General features: G+C 37.1%; 20 non-coding genes across 20 annotated transcripts; all 20 read right to left on the bottom strand.

Annotated features, from left to right (window-relative positions):
- Positions 1–873: 873 nt before the first annotated feature.
- Positions 874–946, bottom strand: TRNAT-UGU (transfer RNA threonine (anticodon UGU)). Its single transcript has one exon. It is a non-coding gene; the product is annotated as a tRNA-Thr (tRNA).
- Positions 947–1,244: 298 nt separating this feature from the next.
- TRNAT-CGU (transfer RNA threonine (anticodon CGU)) lies at positions 1,245–1,317 on the bottom strand. Its single transcript has one exon. It is a non-coding gene; the product is annotated as a tRNA-Thr (tRNA).
- A 1,353-nt stretch (positions 1,318–2,670) lies between these two features.
- On the bottom strand, positions 2,671–2,743 carry TRNAT-UGU (transfer RNA threonine (anticodon UGU)). The gene has a single exon. It is a non-coding gene; the product is annotated as a tRNA-Thr (tRNA).
- A 299-nt stretch (positions 2,744–3,042) lies between these two features.
- On the bottom strand, positions 3,043–3,115 carry TRNAT-CGU (transfer RNA threonine (anticodon CGU)). The gene has a single exon. It is a non-coding gene; the product is annotated as a tRNA-Thr (tRNA).
- A 1,355-nt stretch (positions 3,116–4,470) lies between these two features.
- TRNAT-UGU (transfer RNA threonine (anticodon UGU)) lies at positions 4,471–4,543 on the bottom strand. The gene has a single exon. It is a non-coding gene; the product is annotated as a tRNA-Thr (tRNA).
- Positions 4,544–4,841: 298 nt separating this feature from the next.
- TRNAT-CGU (transfer RNA threonine (anticodon CGU)) lies at positions 4,842–4,914 on the bottom strand. The gene has a single exon. It is a non-coding gene; the product is annotated as a tRNA-Thr (tRNA).
- Positions 4,915–6,334: 1,420 nt separating this feature from the next.
- Positions 6,335–6,407, bottom strand: TRNAT-CGU (transfer RNA threonine (anticodon CGU)). Its single transcript has one exon. It is a non-coding gene; the product is annotated as a tRNA-Thr (tRNA).
- Positions 6,408–7,760: 1,353 nt separating this feature from the next.
- TRNAT-UGU (transfer RNA threonine (anticodon UGU)) lies at positions 7,761–7,833 on the bottom strand. Its single transcript has one exon. It is a non-coding gene; the product is annotated as a tRNA-Thr (tRNA).
- Positions 7,834–8,131: 298 nt separating this feature from the next.
- Positions 8,132–8,204, bottom strand: TRNAT-CGU (transfer RNA threonine (anticodon CGU)). The gene has a single exon. It is a non-coding gene; the product is annotated as a tRNA-Thr (tRNA).
- A 1,355-nt stretch (positions 8,205–9,559) lies between these two features.
- On the bottom strand, positions 9,560–9,632 carry TRNAT-CGU (transfer RNA threonine (anticodon CGU)). The gene has a single exon. It is a non-coding gene; the product is annotated as a tRNA-Thr (tRNA).
- Positions 9,633–10,980: 1,348 nt separating this feature from the next.
- TRNAT-UGU (transfer RNA threonine (anticodon UGU)) lies at positions 10,981–11,053 on the bottom strand. Its single transcript has one exon. It is a non-coding gene; the product is annotated as a tRNA-Thr (tRNA).
- A 300-nt stretch (positions 11,054–11,353) lies between these two features.
- On the bottom strand, positions 11,354–11,426 carry TRNAT-CGU (transfer RNA threonine (anticodon CGU)). The gene has a single exon. It is a non-coding gene; the product is annotated as a tRNA-Thr (tRNA).
- A 1,347-nt stretch (positions 11,427–12,773) lies between these two features.
- Positions 12,774–12,846, bottom strand: TRNAT-UGU (transfer RNA threonine (anticodon UGU)). Its single transcript has one exon. It is a non-coding gene; the product is annotated as a tRNA-Thr (tRNA).
- Positions 12,847–13,144: 298 nt separating this feature from the next.
- On the bottom strand, positions 13,145–13,217 carry TRNAT-CGU (transfer RNA threonine (anticodon CGU)). The gene has a single exon. It is a non-coding gene; the product is annotated as a tRNA-Thr (tRNA).
- Positions 13,218–14,571: 1,354 nt separating this feature from the next.
- TRNAT-CGU (transfer RNA threonine (anticodon CGU)) lies at positions 14,572–14,644 on the bottom strand. Its single transcript has one exon. It is a non-coding gene; the product is annotated as a tRNA-Thr (tRNA).
- Positions 14,645–15,991: 1,347 nt separating this feature from the next.
- Positions 15,992–16,064, bottom strand: TRNAT-UGU (transfer RNA threonine (anticodon UGU)). The gene has a single exon. It is a non-coding gene; the product is annotated as a tRNA-Thr (tRNA).
- Positions 16,065–16,362: 298 nt separating this feature from the next.
- On the bottom strand, positions 16,363–16,435 carry TRNAT-CGU (transfer RNA threonine (anticodon CGU)). Its single transcript has one exon. It is a non-coding gene; the product is annotated as a tRNA-Thr (tRNA).
- A 1,325-nt stretch (positions 16,436–17,760) lies between these two features.
- Positions 17,761–17,833, bottom strand: TRNAT-UGU (transfer RNA threonine (anticodon UGU)). The gene has a single exon. It is a non-coding gene; the product is annotated as a tRNA-Thr (tRNA).
- A 298-nt stretch (positions 17,834–18,131) lies between these two features.
- On the bottom strand, positions 18,132–18,204 carry TRNAT-UGU (transfer RNA threonine (anticodon UGU)). Its single transcript has one exon. It is a non-coding gene; the product is annotated as a tRNA-Thr (tRNA).
- A 291-nt stretch (positions 18,205–18,495) lies between these two features.
- On the bottom strand, positions 18,496–18,568 carry TRNAT-UGU (transfer RNA threonine (anticodon UGU)). Its single transcript has one exon. It is a non-coding gene; the product is annotated as a tRNA-Thr (tRNA).
- Between the last annotated feature and the right edge of the window lie 239 nt (positions 18,569–18,807).

The following is an 18,807-nucleotide window of genomic DNA, read 5'->3' as shown; positions in this document are numbered from 1 at the left end:
AAGCGCAGGGACATCCAAGAAGAGATAGCTGATAGACTGGTAGAGATACGAGTGAGTAAAAGTCTGGGGAGACAAGGTAGATTTGAGTATCAGCAGCAAAAAGATGATATTGTCAGTCAAAAAAGCTAATGAGCTCAACTAAAGAGGATGCATACAAAAAGAAAAGGAGAGGACAAAGAAAAGAACCTTGCGGGAAACATACTATTAGTGGAAGAGGGGTGAGGTAGAGTCCTGAGAGGAGACAGATAGGCAATGGACAGATAGGTAGGAAGAGGTTGTAAACAATGAGCTCAAGGAGTTTGGATGCATAGCTATGCTTGGGGCATGCATAGAATTGGTTGAACAATAAAGATATGAGACATGCAATTGAAAACAGTCAGAAAAATAGAATGAACGTCTTAAGTGATGCTCCAAATTGACTATCAAAGTATGTGAACAAATTCAAATAGATCTCTTTACTTTCGACTTGATGGAACTACTTTACATATGGTCATGCAAATTAATTTTTAGTAGCTGTAACAATAAAGAACTGGTAGGCCCCAGTGAGATTTGAACTCACTCTAACCCCTGAGCTATGAAGCCTTACATGAGAATGTATGTTTAAAAAAAAATCATGCATTTGTGCGGTTTCAAAGAAATCAAATTTGAAATTTAATTTTTGATTTTAATTTGTAGCTCTTTGACCCAATGGACACTGTTTACAAATGGCCGATTCTGAATCATTTGCAATCTCCATGCTAAATGCACACATTGAACTTGAAATAGATCTTCTCACTTGAGACGACCACTGTATATACTGTCATGCAAATTAAGATCACTGTACATGCTGTCATGCAAATTAAGTTTTAGTAGATGTAACAATAAAGAACTGGTAGGCCCCAGTGAGATTTGAACTCACGACCCCTGGTTAACAAGACCAGTGCTCTAACCCCTGAGCTATGAAGCCTTATATGAGAATGTATGTTTAAAAAAAAATCATGCATTTGTGGGGTTTCAAAGAAATCAAATTTGAAACTTAATTTTGGATTTTAATTTGTAGCTCTTTGACCCAATGGACACTGTTTACAAATGGCCGATTCTGAATCATTTGCAATCTCCATGCTAAATGCACACATTGAACTTGAAATAGATCTTCTCACTTGAGACTTGAGAAGACCACTGTATATACTGTCATGCAAATTAAGATCACTGTACATGCTGTCATGCAAATTAAGTTTTTGTAAATGAAACAATAAAGAACTGGAAGGCCCCAGTGAGACTTGAACTCACGACCCCTGGTTTACGAGACCAGTGCTCTAACCCCTGAGCTATGGAGCCATGGAGGTGAATTAATTTCTAGACATATATGGTGTCTGTGTACTGGAGGAACATAATCAATTGCAAATTGTACATTTTTTGGCAATTCATGCCAATGTACACTTTTTTCAAATGAAACTCTATGATATATTTCCAATGAGAGTGTTTAAGAAATATTATTATTCTGTATTTAGTGCCACAAGGGATCTGCGTTGTCCAATTACAGAGCACATAAACAAATTTGCAAAAAACAAAACAGTAAAGAGTCTTGGAGGCATGAGTGGTAGAAAGTAAGCAATTGGCAGGAGTGGTAATGAGAAAATGTGGGAATTTAAAGGGAGATAAGGTCATAGATGTAAATGGGAGAGGAGAAAGTGAGAAAGGAGAACTAGAAGAGTCTGTAGTGCCATCAATATATAATGCAGTTGTGGAAGATGACGCAGTGTGGAGGGTGGTAAGATAATCAGGTCAGTCTTAGACGTGTTTAGTTTCACAAAGCGCAGAGACATCCAAGAAGAGATAGCTGATAGACTGGTAGAGATACGAGTGAGTAAAAGTCTGGGGAGACAAGGTAGATTTGAGTATCAGCAGCAAAAAGATGATATTGTCAGTCAAAAAAAGCTAATGAGCTCAACTAAAGAGGATGCATACAAAAAGAAAAGAAGAGGACATAGAAAAGAACCTTGCGGGAAACATACTATTAGTGGAAGAGGGGTGAGGTAGAGTCCTGAGAGGAGACAGATAGGCAATGGACAGATAGGTAGGAAGAGGTTGTAAACAATGAGCTCAAGGAGTTTGGATGCATAGCTATGCTTGGGGCATGCATAGAATTGGTTGAACAATAAAGATATGAGACATGCAATTGAAAACAGTCAGAAAAATAGAATGAACGTCTTAAGTGATGCTCCAAATTGACTATCAAAGTATGTGAACAAATTGAAATAGATCTCTTTACTTTCGACTTGATGAAACTACTTTACATATGGTCATGCAAATTAATTTTTAGTAGCTGTAACAATAAAGAACTGGTAGGCCCCAGTGAGATTTGAACTCACTCTAACCCCTGAGCTATGAAGCCTTACATGAGAATGTATGTTTAAAAAAAAATCATGCATTTGTGGGGTTTCAAAGAAATCAAATTTGAAATTTAATTTTTGATTTTAATTTGTAGCTCTTTGACCCAATGGACACTGTTTACAAATGGCCGATTCTGAATCATTTGCAATCTCCATGCTAAGTGCACACATTGAACTTGAAATAGATCTTCTCACTTGAGAAGAACACTGTACTGTATATACTGTCATGCAAATTAAGATCACTGTACATACTGTCATGCAAATTAAGTTTTAGTAGATGTAACAATAAAGAACTGGTAGGCCCCAGTGAGATTTGAACTCACGACCCCTGGTTTACAAGACCAGTGCTCTAACCCCTGAGCTATGAAGCCTTACATGACAATGTATGTTTAAAAAAAAAATCATGCATTTGTGGGGTTTCAAAGAAATCAAATTTGAAATTTAATTTTGGATTTTAATTTGTAGCTCCTTGACCCAATGGACACTGTTTACAAATGACTGATTCTGAATCATTTGCAATCTCCATGCTAAATGCACACATTGAACTTGAAATAGATCTTCTCACTTGAGACTTGAGAAGACCACTGTATATACTGTCATGCAAATTAAGATCACTGTACATGCTGTCATGCAAATTAAGTTTTTGTAAATAAAACAATAAAGAACTGGAAGGCCCCAGTGAGACTTGAACTCACGACCCCTGGTTTACGAGACCAGTGCTCTAACCCCTGAGCTATGGAGCCATGGAGGTGCATTAATTTCTAGACATATATGGTGTCTGTGTACTGGAGGAACATAATCAATTGCAAATTGTACATTTTTTGGCAATTCATGCCAATGTACACTTTTTTCAAATGAAACTCTATGATATATTTCCAATGAGAGTGTTTAAGAAATATTATTATTCTGTATTTAGTGCCACAAGGGATCTGCGTTGTCCAATTACAGAGCACATAAACAAATTTGCAAAAAACAAAACAGTAAAGAGTCTTGGAGGCATGAGTGGTAGAAAGTAAGCAATTGGCAGGAGTGGTAATGAGAAAATGTGGGAATTTAAAGGGAGATAAGGTCATAGATGTAAATGGGAGAGGAGAAAGTGAGAAAGGAGAACTAGAAGAGTCTGTAGTGCCATCAATATATAATGCAGTTGTGGAAGATGACGCAGTGTGGAGGGTGGTAAGATAATCAGGTCAGTCTTAGACGTGTTTAGTTTCACAAAGCGCAGAGACATCCAAGAAGAGATAGCTGATAGACTGGTAGAGATACGAGTGAGTAAAAGTCTGGGGAGACAAGGTAGATTTGAGTATCAGCAGCAAAAAGATGATATTGTCAGTCAAAAAAAGCTAATGAGCTCAACTAAAGAGGATGCATACAAAAAGAAAAGAAGAGGACATAGAAAAGAACCTTGCGGGAAACATACTATTAGTGGAAGAGGGGTGAGGTAGAGTCCTGAGAGGAGACAGATAGGCAATGGACAGATAGGTAGGAAGAGGTTGTAAACAATGAGCTCAAGGAGTTTGGATGCATAGCTATGCTTGGGGCATGCATAGAATTGGTTGAACAATAAAGATATGAGACATGCAATTGAAAACAGTCAGAAAAATAGAATGAACGTCTTAAGTGATGCTCCAAATTGACTATCAAAGTATGTGAACAAATTGAAATAGATCTCTTTACTTTCGACTTGATGAAACTACTTTACATATGGTCATGCAAATTAATTTTTAGTAGCTGTAACAATAAAGAACTGGTAGGCCCCAGTGAGATTTGAACTCACTCTAACCCCTGAGCTATGAAGCCTTACATGAGAATGTATGTTTAAAAAAAAATCATGCATTTGTGGGGTTTCAAATAAATCAAATTTGAAATTTAATTTTTGATTTTAATTTGTAGCTATTTGACCCAATGGACACTGTTTACAAATGGCCGATTCTGAATCATTTGCAATCTCCATGCTAAATGCACACATTGAACTTGAAATAGATCTTCTCACTTGAGACTTGAGAAGACCACTGTATATACTGTCATGCAAATTAAGATCACTGTACATGCTGTCATGCAAATTAAGTTTTAGTAGATGTAACAATAAAGAACTGGTAGGCCCCAGTGAGATTTGAACTCACGACCCCTGGTTTACAAGACCAGTGCTCTAACCCCTGAGCTATGAAGCCTTACATACGAATGTATGTTTAAAAAAAAATCATGCATTTGTGGGGTTTCAAAGAAATCAAATTTGAAATTTAATTTTGGATTTTAATTTGTAGCTCCTTGACCCAATGGACACTGTTTACAAATGACTGATTCTGAATCATTTGCAATCTCCATGCTAAATGCACACATTGAACTTGAAATAGATCTTCTCACTTGAGACTTGAGAAGACCACTGTATATACTGTCATGCAAATTAAGATCACTGTACATGCTGTCATGCAAATTAAGTTTTTGTAAATGAAACAATAAAGAACTGGAAGGCCCCAGTGAGACTTGAACTCACGACCCCTGGTTTACGAGACCAGTGCTCTAACCCCTGAGCTATGGAGCCATGGAGGTGCATTAATTTCTAGACATATATGGTGTCTGTGTACTGGAGGAACATAATCAATTGCAAATTGTACATTTTTTGGCAATTCATGCCAATGTACACTTTTTTCAAATGAAACTCTATGATATATTTCCAATGAGAGTGTTTAAGAAATATTATTATTCTGTATTTAGTGCCACAAGGGATCTGCGTTGTCCAATTACAGAGCACATAAACAAATTTGCAAAAAACAAAACAGTAAAGAGTCTTGGAGGCATGAGTGGTAGAAAGTAAGCAATTGGCAGGAGTGGTAATGAGAAAATGTGGGAATTTAAAGGGAGATAAGGTCATAGATGTAAATGGGAGAGGAGAAAGTGAGAAAGGAGAACTAGAAGAGTCTGTAGTGCCATCAATATATAATGCAGTTGTGGAAGATGACGCAGTGTGGAGGGTGGTAAGATAATCAGGTCAGTCTTAGACGTGTTTAGTTTCACAAAGCGCAGAGACATCCAAGAAGAGATAGCTGATAGACTGGTAGAGATACGAGTGAGTAAAAGTCTGGGGAGACAAGGTAGATTTGAGTATCAGCAGCAAAAAGATGATATTGTCAGTCAAAAAAAGCTAATGAGCTCAACTAAAGAGGATGCATACAAAAAGAAAAGAAGAGGACATAGAAAAGAACCTTGCGGGAAACATACTATTAGTGGAAGAGGGGTGAGGTAGAGTCCTGAGAGGAGACAGATAGGCAATGGACAGATAGGTAGGAAGAGGTTGTAAACAATGAGCTCAAGGAGTTTGGATGCATAGCTATGCTTGGGGCATGCATAGAATTGGTTGAACAATAAAGATATGAGACATGCAATTGAAAACAGTCAGAAAAATAGAATGAACGTCTTAAGTGATGCTCCAAATTGACTATCAAAGTATGTGAACAAATTGAAATAGATCTCTTTACTTTCGACTTGATGAAACTACTTTACATATGGTCATGCAAATTAATTTTTAGTAGCTGTAACAATAAAGAACTGGTAGGCCCCAGTGAGATTTGAACTCACTCTAACCCCTGAGCTATGAAGCCTTACATGAGAATGTATGTGCTCTGGTTTACAAGACCAGTGCTCTAACCCCTGAGCTATGAAGCCTTACATGAGAATGTATGTTTAAAAAAAAAATCATGCATTTGTGGGGTTTCAAAGAAATCAAATTTGAAATTTAATTTTGGATTTTAATTTGTAGCTCCTTGACCCAATGGACACTGTTTACAAATGACTGATTCTGAATCATTTGCAATCTCCATGCTAAATGCACACATTGAACTTGAAATAGATCTTCTCACTTGAGACTTGAGAAGACCACTGTATATACTGTCATGCAAATTAAGATCACTGTACATGCTGTCATGCAAATTAAGTTTTTGTAAATAAAACAATAAAGAACTGGAAGGCCCCAGTGAGACTTGAACTCACGACCCCTGGTTTACGAGACCAGTGCTCTAACCCCTGAGCTATGGAGCCATGGAGGTGCATTAATTTCTAGACATACCTGTATATGGTGTCTGTGTACTGGAGGAACATAATCAATTGCAAATTGTACATTTTTTGGCAATTCATGCCAATGTACACTTTTTTCAAATGAAACTCTATGATATATTTCCAATGAGAGTGTTTAAGAAATATTATTATTCTGTATTTAGTGCCACAAGGGATCTGCGTTGTCCAATTACAGAGCACATAAACAAATTTGCAAAAAACAAAACAGTAAAGAGTCTTGGAGGCATGAGTGGTAGAAAGTAAGCAATTGGCAGGAGTGGTAATGAGAAAATGTGGGAATTTAAAGGGAGATAAGGTCATAGATGTAAATGGGAGAGGAGAAAGTGAGAAACGAGAACTAGAAGAGTCTGTAGTGCCATCAATATATAATGCAGTTGTGGAAGATGACGCAGTGTGGAGGGTGGTAAGATAATCAGGTCAGTCTTAGACGTGTTTAGTTTCACAAAGCGCAGGGACATCCAAGAAGAGATAGCTGATAGACTGGTAGAGATACGAGTGAGTAAAAGTCTGGGGAGACAAGGTAGATTTGAGTATCAGCAGCAAAAAGATGATATTGTCAGTCAAAAAAGCTAATGAGCTCAACTAAAGAGGATGCATACAAAAAGAAAAGGAGAGGACAAAGAAAAGAACCTTGCGGGAAACATACTATTAGTGGAAGAGGGGTGAGGTAGAGTCCTGAGAGGAGACAGATAGGCAATGGACAGATAGGTAGGAAGAGGTTGTAAACAATGAGCTCAAGGAGTTTGGATGCATAGCTATGCTTGGGGCATGCATAGAATTGGTTGAACAATAAAGATATGAGACATGCAATTGAAAACAGTCAGAAAAATAGAATGAACGTCTTAAGTGATGCTCCAAATTGACTATCAAAGTATGTGAACAAATTCAAATAGATCTCTTTACTTTCGACTTGATGGAACTACTTTACATATGGTCATGCAAATTAATTTTTAGTAGCTGTAACAATAAAGAACTGGTAGGCCCCAGTGAGATTTGAACTCACTCTAACCCCTGAGCTATGAAGCCTTACATGAGAATGTATGTTTAAAAAAAAATCATGCATTTGTGCGGTTTCAAAGAAATCAAATTTGAAATTTAATTTTTGATTTTAATTTGTAGCTCTTTGACCCAATGGACACTGTTTACAAATGGCCGATTCTGAATCATTTGCAATCTCCATGCTAAATGCACACATTGAACTTGAAATAGATCTTCTCACTTGAGACGACCACTGTATATACTGTCATGCAAATTAAGATCACTGTACATGCTGTCATGCAAATTAAGTTTTAGTAGATGTAACAATAAAGAACTGGTAGGCCCCAGTGAGATTTGAACTCACGACCCCTGGTTTACAAGACCAGTGCTCTAACCCCTGAGCTATGAAGCCTTATATGAGAATGTATGTTTAAAAAAAAATCATGCATTTGTGGGGTTTCAAAGAAATCAAATTTGAAACTTAATTTTGGATTTTAATTTGTAGCTCTTTGACCCAATGGACACTGTTTACAAATGGCCGATTCTGAATCATTTGCAATCTCCATGCTAAATGCACACATTGAACTTGAAATAGATCTTCTCACTTGAGACTTGAGAAGACCACTGTATATACTGTCATGCAAATTAAGATCACTGTACATGCTGTCATGCAAATTAAGTTTTTGTAAATGAAACAATAAAGAACTGGAAGGCCCCAGTGAGACTTGAACTCACGACCCCTGGTTTACGAGACCAGTGCTCTAACCCCTGAGCTATGGAGCCATGGAGGTGAATTAATTTCTAGACATATATGGTGTCTGTGTACTGGAGGAACATAATCAATTGCAAATTGTACATTTTTTGGCAATTCATGCCAATGTACACTTTTTTCAAATGAAACTCTATGATATATTTCCAATGAGAGTGTTTAAGAAATATTATTATTCTGTATTTAGTGCCACAAGGGATCTGCGTTGTCCAATTACAGAGCACATAAACAAATTTGCAAAAAACAAAACAGTAAAGAGTCTTGGAGGCATGAGTGGTAGAAAGTAAGCAATTGGCAGGAGTGGTAATGAGAAAATGTGGGAATTTAAAGGGAGATAAGGTCATAGATGTAAATGGGAGAGGAGAAAGTGAGAAAGGAGAACTAGAAGAGTCTGTAGTGCCATCAATATATAATGCAGTTGTGGAAGATGACGCAGTGTGGAGGGTGGTAAGATAATCAGGTCAGTCTTAGACGTGTTTAGTTTCACAAAGCGCAGAGACATCCAAGAAAAGATAGCTGATAGACTGGTAGAGATACGAGTGAGTAAAAGTCTGGGGAGACAAGGTAGATTTGAGTATCAGCAGCAAAAAGATGATATTGTCAGTCAAAAAAAGCTAATGAGCTCAACTAAAGAGGATGCATACAAAAAGAAAAGAAGAGGACATAGAAAAGAACCTTGCGGGAAACATACTATTAGTGGAAGAGGGGTGAGGTAGAGTCCTGAGAGGAGACAGATAGGCAATGGACAGATAGGTAGGAAGAGGTTGTAAACAATGAGCTCAAGGAGTTTGGATGCATAGCTATGCTTGGGGCATGCATAGAATTGGTTGAACAATAAAGATATGAGACATGCAATTGAAAACAGTCAGAAAAATAGAATGAACGTCTTAAGTGATGCTCCAAATTGACTATCAAAGTATGTGAACAAATTGAAATAGATCTCTTTACTTTCGACTTGATGAAACTACTTTACATATGGTCATGCAAATTAATTTTTAGTAGCTGTAACAATAAAGAACTGGTAGGCCCCAGTGAGATTTGAACTCACTCTAACCCCTGAGCTATGAAGCCTTACATGAGAATGTATGTTTAAAAAAAAATCATGCATTTGTGGGGTTTCAAATAAATCAAATTTGAAATTTAATTTTTGATTTTAATTTGTAGCTCTTTGACCCAATGGACACTGTTTACAAATGGCCGATTCTGAATCATTTGCAATCTCCATGCTAAATGCACACATTGAACTTGAAATAGATCTTCTCACTTGAGACTTGAGAAGACCACTGTATATACTGTCATGCAAATTAAGATCACTGTACATGCTGTCATGCAAATTAAGTTTTTGTAAATGAAACAATAAAGAACTGGAAGGCCCCAGTGAGACTTGAACTCACGACCCCTGGTTTACGAGACCAGTGCTCTAACCCCTGAGCTATGGAGCCATGGAGGTGCATTAATTTCTAGACATATATGGTGTCTGTGTACTGGAGGAACATAATCAATTGCAAATTGTACATTTTTTGGCAATTCATGCCAATGTACACTTTTTTCAAATGAAACTCTATGATATATTTCCAATGAGAGTGTTTAAGAAATATTATTATTCTGTATTTAGTGCCACAAGGGATCTGCGTTGTCCAATTACAGAGCACATAAACAAATTTGCAAAAAAACAAAACAGTAAAGAGTCTTGGAGGCATGAGTGGTAGAAAGTAAGCAATTGGCAGGAGTGGTAATGAGAAAATGTGGGAATTTAAAGGGAGATAAGGTCATAGATGTAAATGGGAGAGGAGAAAGGGATAAAGGAGAACTAGAAGAGTCTGTAGTGTCATCAATATATAATGCAGTTGTGGAAGATGACGCAGTGTGGAGGGTGGTAAGATAATCAGGTCAGTCTTAGACGTGTTTAGTTTCACAAAGCACTGGGACATCCAAGAAGAGATAGCTGATAGACTGGTAGAGATACGAGTGAGTAAAAGTCTGGGGAGACAAGGTAGATTTGAGTATCAGCAGCAAAAAGATGATATTGTCAGTCAAAAAAGCTAATGAGCTCAACTAAAGAGGATGCATACAAAAAGAAAAGGAGAGGACAAAGAAAAGAACCTTGCGGGAAACATACTATTAGTGGAAGAGGGGTGAGGTAGAGTCCTGAGAGGAGACAGATAGGCAATGGACAGATAGGTAGGAAGAGGTTGTAAACAATGAGCTCAAGGAGTTTGGATGCATAGCTATGCTTGGGGCATGCATAGAATTGGTTGAACAATAAAGATATGAGACATGCAATTGAAAACAGTCAGAAAAATAGAATGAACGTCTTAAGTGATGCTCCAAATTGACTATCAAAGTATGTGAACAAATTGAAATAGATCTCTTTACTTTCGACTTGATGAAACTACTTTACATATGGTCATGCAAATTAATTTTTAGTAGCTGTAACAATAAAGAACTGGTAGGCCCCAGTGAGATTTGAACTCACTCTAACCCCTGAGCTATGAAGCCTTACATGAGAATGTATGTTTAAAAAAAAATCATGCATTTGTGGGGTTTCAAAGAAATCAAATTTGAAATTTAATTTTTGATTTTAATTTGTAGCTCTTTGACCCAATGGACACTGTTTACAAATGGCCGATTCTGAATCATTTGCAATCTCCATGCTAAGTGCACACATTGAACTTGAAATAGATCTTCTCACTTGAGAAGAACACTGTATATACTGTCATGCAAATTAAGATCACTGTACATACTGTCATGCAAATTAAGTTTTAGTAGATGTAACAATAAAGAACTGGTAGGCCCCAGTGAGATTTGAACTCACGACCCCTGGTTTACAAGACCAGTGCTCTAACCCCTGAGCTATGAAGCCTTACATGAGAATGTATGTTTAAAAAAAAAAATCATGCATTTGTGGGGTTTCAAAGAAATCAAATTTGAAATTTAATTTTGGATTTTAATTTGTAGCTCCTTGACCCAATGGACACTGTTTACAAATGACTGATTCTGAATCATTTGCAATCTCCATGCTAAATGCACACATTGAACTTGAAATAGATCTTCTCACTTGAGACTTGAGAAGACCACTGTATATACTGTCATGCAAATTAAGATCACTGTACATGCTGTCATGCAAATTAAGTTTTTGTAAATAAAACAATAAAGAACTGGAAGGCCCCAGTGAGACTTGAACTCACGACCCCTGGTTTACGAGACCAGTGCTCTAACCCCTGAGCTATGGAGCCATGGAGGTGCATTAATTTCTAGACATATATGGTGTCTGTGTACTGGAGGAACATAATCAATTGCAAATTGTACATTTTTTGGCAATTCATGCCAATGTACACTTTTTTCAAATGAAACTCTATGATATATTTCCAATGAGAGTGTTTAAGAAATATTATTATTCTGTATTTAGTGCCACAAGGGATCTGCGTTGTCCAATTACAGAGCACATAAACAAATTTGCAAAAAACAAAACAGTAAAGAGTCTTGGAGGCATGAGTGGTAGAAAGTAAGCAATTGGCAGGAGTGGTAATGAGAAAATGTGGGAATTTAAAGGGAGATAAGGTCATAGATGTAAATGGGAGAGGAGAAAGTGAGAAACGAGAACTAGAAGAGTCTGTAGTGCCATCAATATATAATGCAGTTGTGGAAGATGACGCAGTGTGGAGGGTGGTAAGATAATCAGGTCAGTCTTAGACGTGTTTAGTTTCACAAAGCGCAGGGACATCCAAGAAGAGATAGCTGATAGACTGGTAGAGATACGAGTGAGTAAAAGTCTGGGGAGACAAGGTAGATTTGAGTATCAGCAGCAAAAAGATGATATTGTCAGTCAAAAAAGCTAATGAGCTCAACTAAAGAGGATGCATACAAAAAGAAAAGGAGAGGACAAAGAAAAGAACCTTGCGGGAAACATACTATTAGTGGAAGAGGGGTGAGGTAGAGTCCTGAGAGGAGACAGATAGGCAATGGACAGATAGGTAGGAAGAGGTTGTAAACAATGAGCTCAAGGAGTTTGGATGCATAGCTATGCTTGGGGCATGCATAGAATTGGTTGAACAATAAAGATATGAGACATGCAATTGAAAACAGTCAGAAAAATAGAATGAACGTCTTAAGTGATGCTCCAAATTGACTATCAAAGTATGTGAACAAATTCAAATAGATCTCTTTACTTTCGACTTGATGTAACTACTTTACATATGGTCATGCAAATTAATTTTTAGTAGCTGTAACAATAAAGAACTGGTAGGCCCCAGTGAGATTTGAACTCACTCTAACCCCTGAGCTATGAAGCCTTACATGAGAATGTATGTTTAAAAAAAAATCATGCATTTGTGCGGTTTCAAAGAAATCAAATTTGAAATTTAATTTTTGATTTTAATTTGTAGCTCTTTGACCCAATGGACACTGTTTACAAATGGCCGATTCTGAATCATTTGCAATCTCCATGCTAAATGCACACATTGAACTTGAAATAGATCTTCTCACTTGAGACGACCACTGTATATACTGTCATGCAAATTAAGATCACTGTACATGCTGTCATGCAAATTAAGTTTTAGTAGATGTAACAATAAAGAACTGGTAGGCCCCAGTGAGATTTGAACTCACGACCCCTGGTTTACAAGACCAGTGCTCTAACCCCTGAGCTATGAAGCCTTATATGAGAATGTATGTTTAAAAAAAAATCATGCATTTGTGGGGTTTCAAAGAAATCAAATTTGAAACTTAATTTTGGATTTTAATTTGTAGCTCTTTGACCCAATGGACACTGTTTACAAATGGCCGATTCTGAATCATTTGCAATCTCCATGCTAAATGCACACATTGAACTTGAAATAGATCTTCTCACTTGAGACTTGAGAAGACCACTGTATATACTGTCATGCAAATTAAGATCACTGTACATGCTGTCATGCAAATTAAGTTTTTGTAAATGAAACAATAAAGAACTGGAAGGCCCCAGTGAGACTTGAACTCACGACCCCTGGTTTACGAGACCAGTGCTCTAACCCCTGAGCTATGGAGCCATGGAGGTGAATTAATTTCTAGACATATATGGTGTCTGTGTACTGGAGGAACATAATCAATTGCAAATTGTACATTTTTTGGCAATTCATGCCAATGTACACTTTTTTCAAATGAAACTCTATGATATATTTCCAATGAGAGTGTTTAAGAAATATTATTATTCTGTATTTAGTGCCACAAGGGATCTGCGTTGTCCAATTACAGAGCACATAAACAAATTTGCAAAAAACAAAACAGTAAAGAGTCTTGGAGGCATGAGTGGTAGAAAGTAAGCAATTGGCAGGAGTGGTAATGAGAAAATGTGGGAATTTAAAGGGAGATAAGGTCATAGATGTAAATGGGAGAGGAGAAAGTGAGAAAGGAGAACTAGAAGAGTCTGTAGTGCCATCAATATATAATGCAGTTGTGGAAGATGACGCAGTGTGGAGGGTGGTAAGATAATCAGGTCAGTCTTAGACGTGTTTAGTTTCACAAAGCGCAGAGACATCCAAGAAGAGATAGCTGATAGACTGGTAGAGATACGAGTGAGTAAAAGTCTGGGGAGACAAGGTAGATTTGAGTATCAGCAGCAAAAAGATGATATTGTCAGTCAAAAAAGCTAATGAGCTCAACTAAAGAGGATGCATACAAAAAGAAAAGGAGAGGACAAAGAAAAGAACCTTGCGGGAAACATACTATTAGTGGAAGAGGGGTGAGGTAGAGTCCTGAGAGGAGACAGATAGGCAATGGAAAAATAGGTAGGAAGAGGTTGTAAACAATGAGCTCAAGGAGTTTGGATGCATAGCTATGCTTGGGGCATGCATAGAATTGGTTGAACAATAAAGATATGAGACATGCAATTGAAAACAGTTAGAAAAATAGAATGAACGTCTTAAGTGATGCTCCAAATTGACTATCAAAGTATGTGAACAAATTGAAATAGATCTCTTTACTTTCGACTTGATGAAACTACTTTACATATGGTCATGCAAATTAATTTTTAGTAGCTTTAACAATAAAGAACTGGTAGGCCCCAGTGAGATTTGAACTCACTCTAACCCCTGAGCTATGAAGCCTTACATGAGAATGTATGTTTAAAAAAAAATCATGCATTTGTGGGGTTTCAAATAAATCAAATTTGAAATTTAATTTTTGATTTTAATTTGTAGCTCTTTGACCCAATGGACACTGTTTACAAATGGCCGATTCTGAATCATTTGCAATCTCCATGCTAAATGCACACATTGAACTTGAAATAGATCTTCTCACTTGAGACTTGAGAAGACCACTGTATATACTGTCATGCAAATTAAGATCACTGTACATGCTGTCATGCAAATTAAGTTTTTGTAAATGAAACAATAAAGAACTGGAAGGCCCCAGTGAGACTTGAACTCACGACCCCTGGTTTACGAGACCAGTGCTCTAACCCCTGAGCTATGGAGCCATGGAGGTGCATTAATTTCTAGACATATATGGTGTCTGTGTACTGGAGGAACATAATCAATTGCAAATTGTACATTTTTTGGCAATTCATGCCAATGTACACTTTTTTCAAATGAAACTCTATGATATATTTCCAATGAGAGTGTTTAAGAAATATTATTATTCTGTATTTAGTGCCACAAGGGATCTGCGTTGTCCAATTACAGAGCACATAAACAAATTTGCAAAAAACAAAACAGTAAAGAGTCTTGGAGGCATGAGTGGTAGAAAGTAAGCAATTGGCAGGAGTGGTAATGAGAAAATGTGGGAATTTAAAGGGAGATAAGGTCATAGATGTAAATGGGAGAGGAGAAAGTGAGAACTAGAAGAGTCTGTAGTGCCATCAATATATAATGCAGTTGTGGAAGATGACGCAGTGTGGAGGGTGGTAAGATAATCAGGTCAGTCTTAGACGTGTTTAGTTTCACAAAGCGCTGGGACATCCAAGAAGAGATAGCTGATAGACTGGTGGAGATACGAGTGAGTAAAAGTCTGGGGAGACAAGGTAGATTTGAGTATCAGCAGCAAAAAGATGATATTGTCAGTCAAAAAAGCTAATGAGCTCAACTAAAGAGGATGCATACAAAAAGAAAAGGAGAGGACAAAGAAAAGAACCTTGCGGGAAACATACTATTAGTGGAAGAGGGGTGAGGTAGAGTCCTGAGAGGAGACAGATAGGCAATGGACAGATAGGTAGGAAGAGGTTGTAAACAATGAGCTCAAGGAGTTTGGATGCATAGCTATGCTTGGGGCATGCATAGAATTGGTTGAACAATAAAGATATGAGACATGCAATTGAAAACAGTCAGAAAAATAGAATGAATGTCTTAAGTGATGCTCCAAATTGACTATCAAAGTATGTGAACAAATTGAAATAGATCTCTTTACTTTCGACTTGATGAAACTACTTTACATATGGTCATGCAAATTAATTTTTAGTAGCTGTAACAATAAAGAACTGGTAGGCCCCAGTGAGATTTGAACTCACTCTAACCCCTGAGCTATGAAGCCTTACATGAGAATGTATGTTTAAAAAAAAATCATGCATTTGTGGGGTTTCAAATAAATCAAATTTGAAATTTAATTTTTGATTTTAATTTGTAGCTCTTTGACCCAATGGACACTGTTTACAAATGGCCGATTCTGAATCATTTGCAATCTCCATGCTAAATGCACACATTGAACTTGAAATAGATCTTCTCACTTGAGACTTGAGAAGACCACTGTATATACTGTCATGCAAATTAAGATCACTGTACATGCTGTCATGCAAATTAAGTTTTAGTAGATGTAACAATAAAGAACTGGTAGGCCCCAGTGAGATTTGAACTCACGACCCCTGGTTTACAAGACCAGTGCTCTAACCCCTGAGCTATGAAGCCTTACATACGAATGTATGTTTAAAAAAAAATCATGCATTTGTGGGGTTTCAAAGAAATCAAATTTGAAATTTAATTTTGGATTTTAATTTGTAGCTCCTTGACCCAATGGACACTGTTTACAAATGACTGATTCTGAATCATTTGCAATCTCCATGCTAAATGCACACATTGAACTTGAAATAGATCTTCTCACTTGAGACTTGAGAAGACCACTGTATATACTGTCATGCAAATTAAGATCACTGTACATGCTGTCATGCAAATTAAGTTTTTGTAAATGAAACAATAAAGAACTGGAAGGCCCCAGTGAGACTTGAACTCACGACCCCTGGTTTACGAGACCAGTGCTCTAACCCCTGAGCTATGGAGCCATGGAGGTGCATTAATTTCTAGACATATATGGTGTCTGTGTACTGGAGGAACATAATCAATTGCAAATTGTACATTTTTTGGCAATTCATGCCAATGTACACTTTTTTCAAATGAAACTCTATGATATATTTCCAATGAGAGTGTTTAAGAAATATTATTATTCTGTATTTAGTGCCACAAGGGATCTGCGTTGTCCAATTACAGAGCACATAAACAAATTTGCAAAAAACAAAACAGTAAAGAGTCTTGGAGGCATGAGTGGTAGAAAGTAAGCAATTGGCAGGAGTGGTAATGAGAAAATGTGGGAATTTAAAGGGAGATAAGGTCATAGATGTAAATGGGAGAGGAGAAAGTGAGAAAGGAGAACTAGAAGAGTCTGTAGTGCCATCAATATATAATGCAGTTGTGGAAGATGACGCAGTGTGGAGGGTGGTAAGATAATCAGGTCAGTCTTAGACGTGTTTAGTTTCACAAAGCGCAGAGACATCCAAGAAGAGATAGCTGATAGACTGGTAGAGATACGAGTGAGTAAAAGTCTGGGGAGACAAGGTAGATTTGAGTATCAGCAGCAAAAAGAGGATATTGTCAGTCAAAAAAAGCTAATGAGCTCAACTAAAGAGGATGCATACAAAAAGAAAAGAAGAGGACATAGAAAAGAACCTTGCGGGAAACATACTATTAGTGGAAGAGGGGTGAGGTAGAGTCCTGAGAGGAGACAGATAGGCAATGGACAGATAGGTAGGAAGAGGTTGTAAACAATGAGCTCAAGGAGTTTGGATGCATAGCTATGCTTGGGGCATGCATAGAATTGGTTGAACAATAAAGATATGAGACATGCAATTGAAAACAGTCAGAAAAATAGAATGAACGTCTTAAGTGATGCTCCAAATTGACTATCAAAGTATGTGAACAAATTGAAATAGATCTCTTTACTTTCGACTTGATGAAACTACTTTACATATGGTCATGCAAATTAATTTTTAGTAGCTGTAACAATAAAGAACTGGTAGGCCCCAGTGAGATTTGAACTCACTCTAACCCCTGAGCTATGAAGCCTTACATGAGAATGTATGTTTAAAAAAAAATCATGCATTTGTGGGGTTTCAAATAAATCAAATTTGAAATTTAATTTTTGATTTTAATTTGTAGCTCTTTAACCCAATGGACACTGTTTACAAATGGCCGATTCTGAATCATTTGCAATCTCCATGCTAAATGCACACATTGAACTTGAAATAGATCTTCTCACTTGAGACTTGAGAAGACCACTGTATATACTGTCATGCAAATTAAGTTTTAGTAGATGTAACAATAAAGAACTGGTAGGCCCCAGTGAGATTTGAACTCACGACCCCTGGTTTACAAGACCAGTGCTCTAACCCCTGAGCTATGAAGCCTTATATGAGAATGTATGTTTAAAAAAAAATCATGCATTTGTGGGGTTTCAAAGAAATCAAATTTGAAATTTAATTTTGGATTTTAATTTGTAGCTCTTTGACCCAATGGACACTGTTTACAAATGGCCGATTCTGAATCATTTGCAATCTCCATGCTAAATGCACACATTGAACTTGAAATAGATCTTCTCACTTGAGACTTGAGAAGAACACTGTATATACTGTCATGCAAATTAAGATCACTGTACATACTGTCATGCAAATTAAGTTTTAGTAGATGTAACAATAAAGAACTGGTAGGCCCCAGTGAGATTTGAACTCACGACCCCTGGTTTACAAGACCAGTGCTCTAACCCCTGAGCTATGAAGCCTTACATGAGAATGTATGTTTAAAAAAAAATCATGCATTTGTGGGGTTTCAAAGAAATCAAATTTGAAACTTAATTTTTGATTTTAATTTGTAGCTCTTTGACCCAATGGACACTGTTTACAAATGGCCGATTCTGAATCATTTGCAATCTCCATGCTAAATGCACACATTGAACTTGAAATAGATCTTCTCACTTGAGACGACCACTGTATATACTGTCATGCAAATTAAGATCACTGTACATGCTGTCATGCAAATTAAGTTTTAGTAGATGTAACAATAAAGAACTGGTAGGCCCCAGTGAGATTTGAACTCACGACCCCTGGTTTACAAGACCAGTGCTCTAACCCCTGAGCTATGAAGCCTTATATGAGAATGTATGTTTAAAAAAAAATCATGCATTTGTGGGGTTTCAAAGAAATCAAATTTGAAACTTAATTTTTGATTTTAATTTGTAGCTCTTTGACCCAATGGACACTGTTTACAAATGGCCGATTCTGAATCATTTGCAATCTCCATGCTAAATGCACACATTGAACTTGAAATAGATCTTCTCACTTGAGACGACCACTGTATATACTGTCATGCAAATTAAGATCACTGT

The sequence above is a fragment of the Crinia signifera genome, chromosome 11 (assembly GCF_055691185.1).
Source record: "Crinia signifera chromosome 11, ASM5569118v1, whole genome shotgun sequence".
NCBI classification, from domain to species: domain Eukaryota; kingdom Metazoa; phylum Chordata; class Amphibia; order Anura; family Myobatrachidae; genus Crinia; species Crinia signifera.
This window is presented reverse-complemented; position numbering and strand designations above follow the sequence as displayed.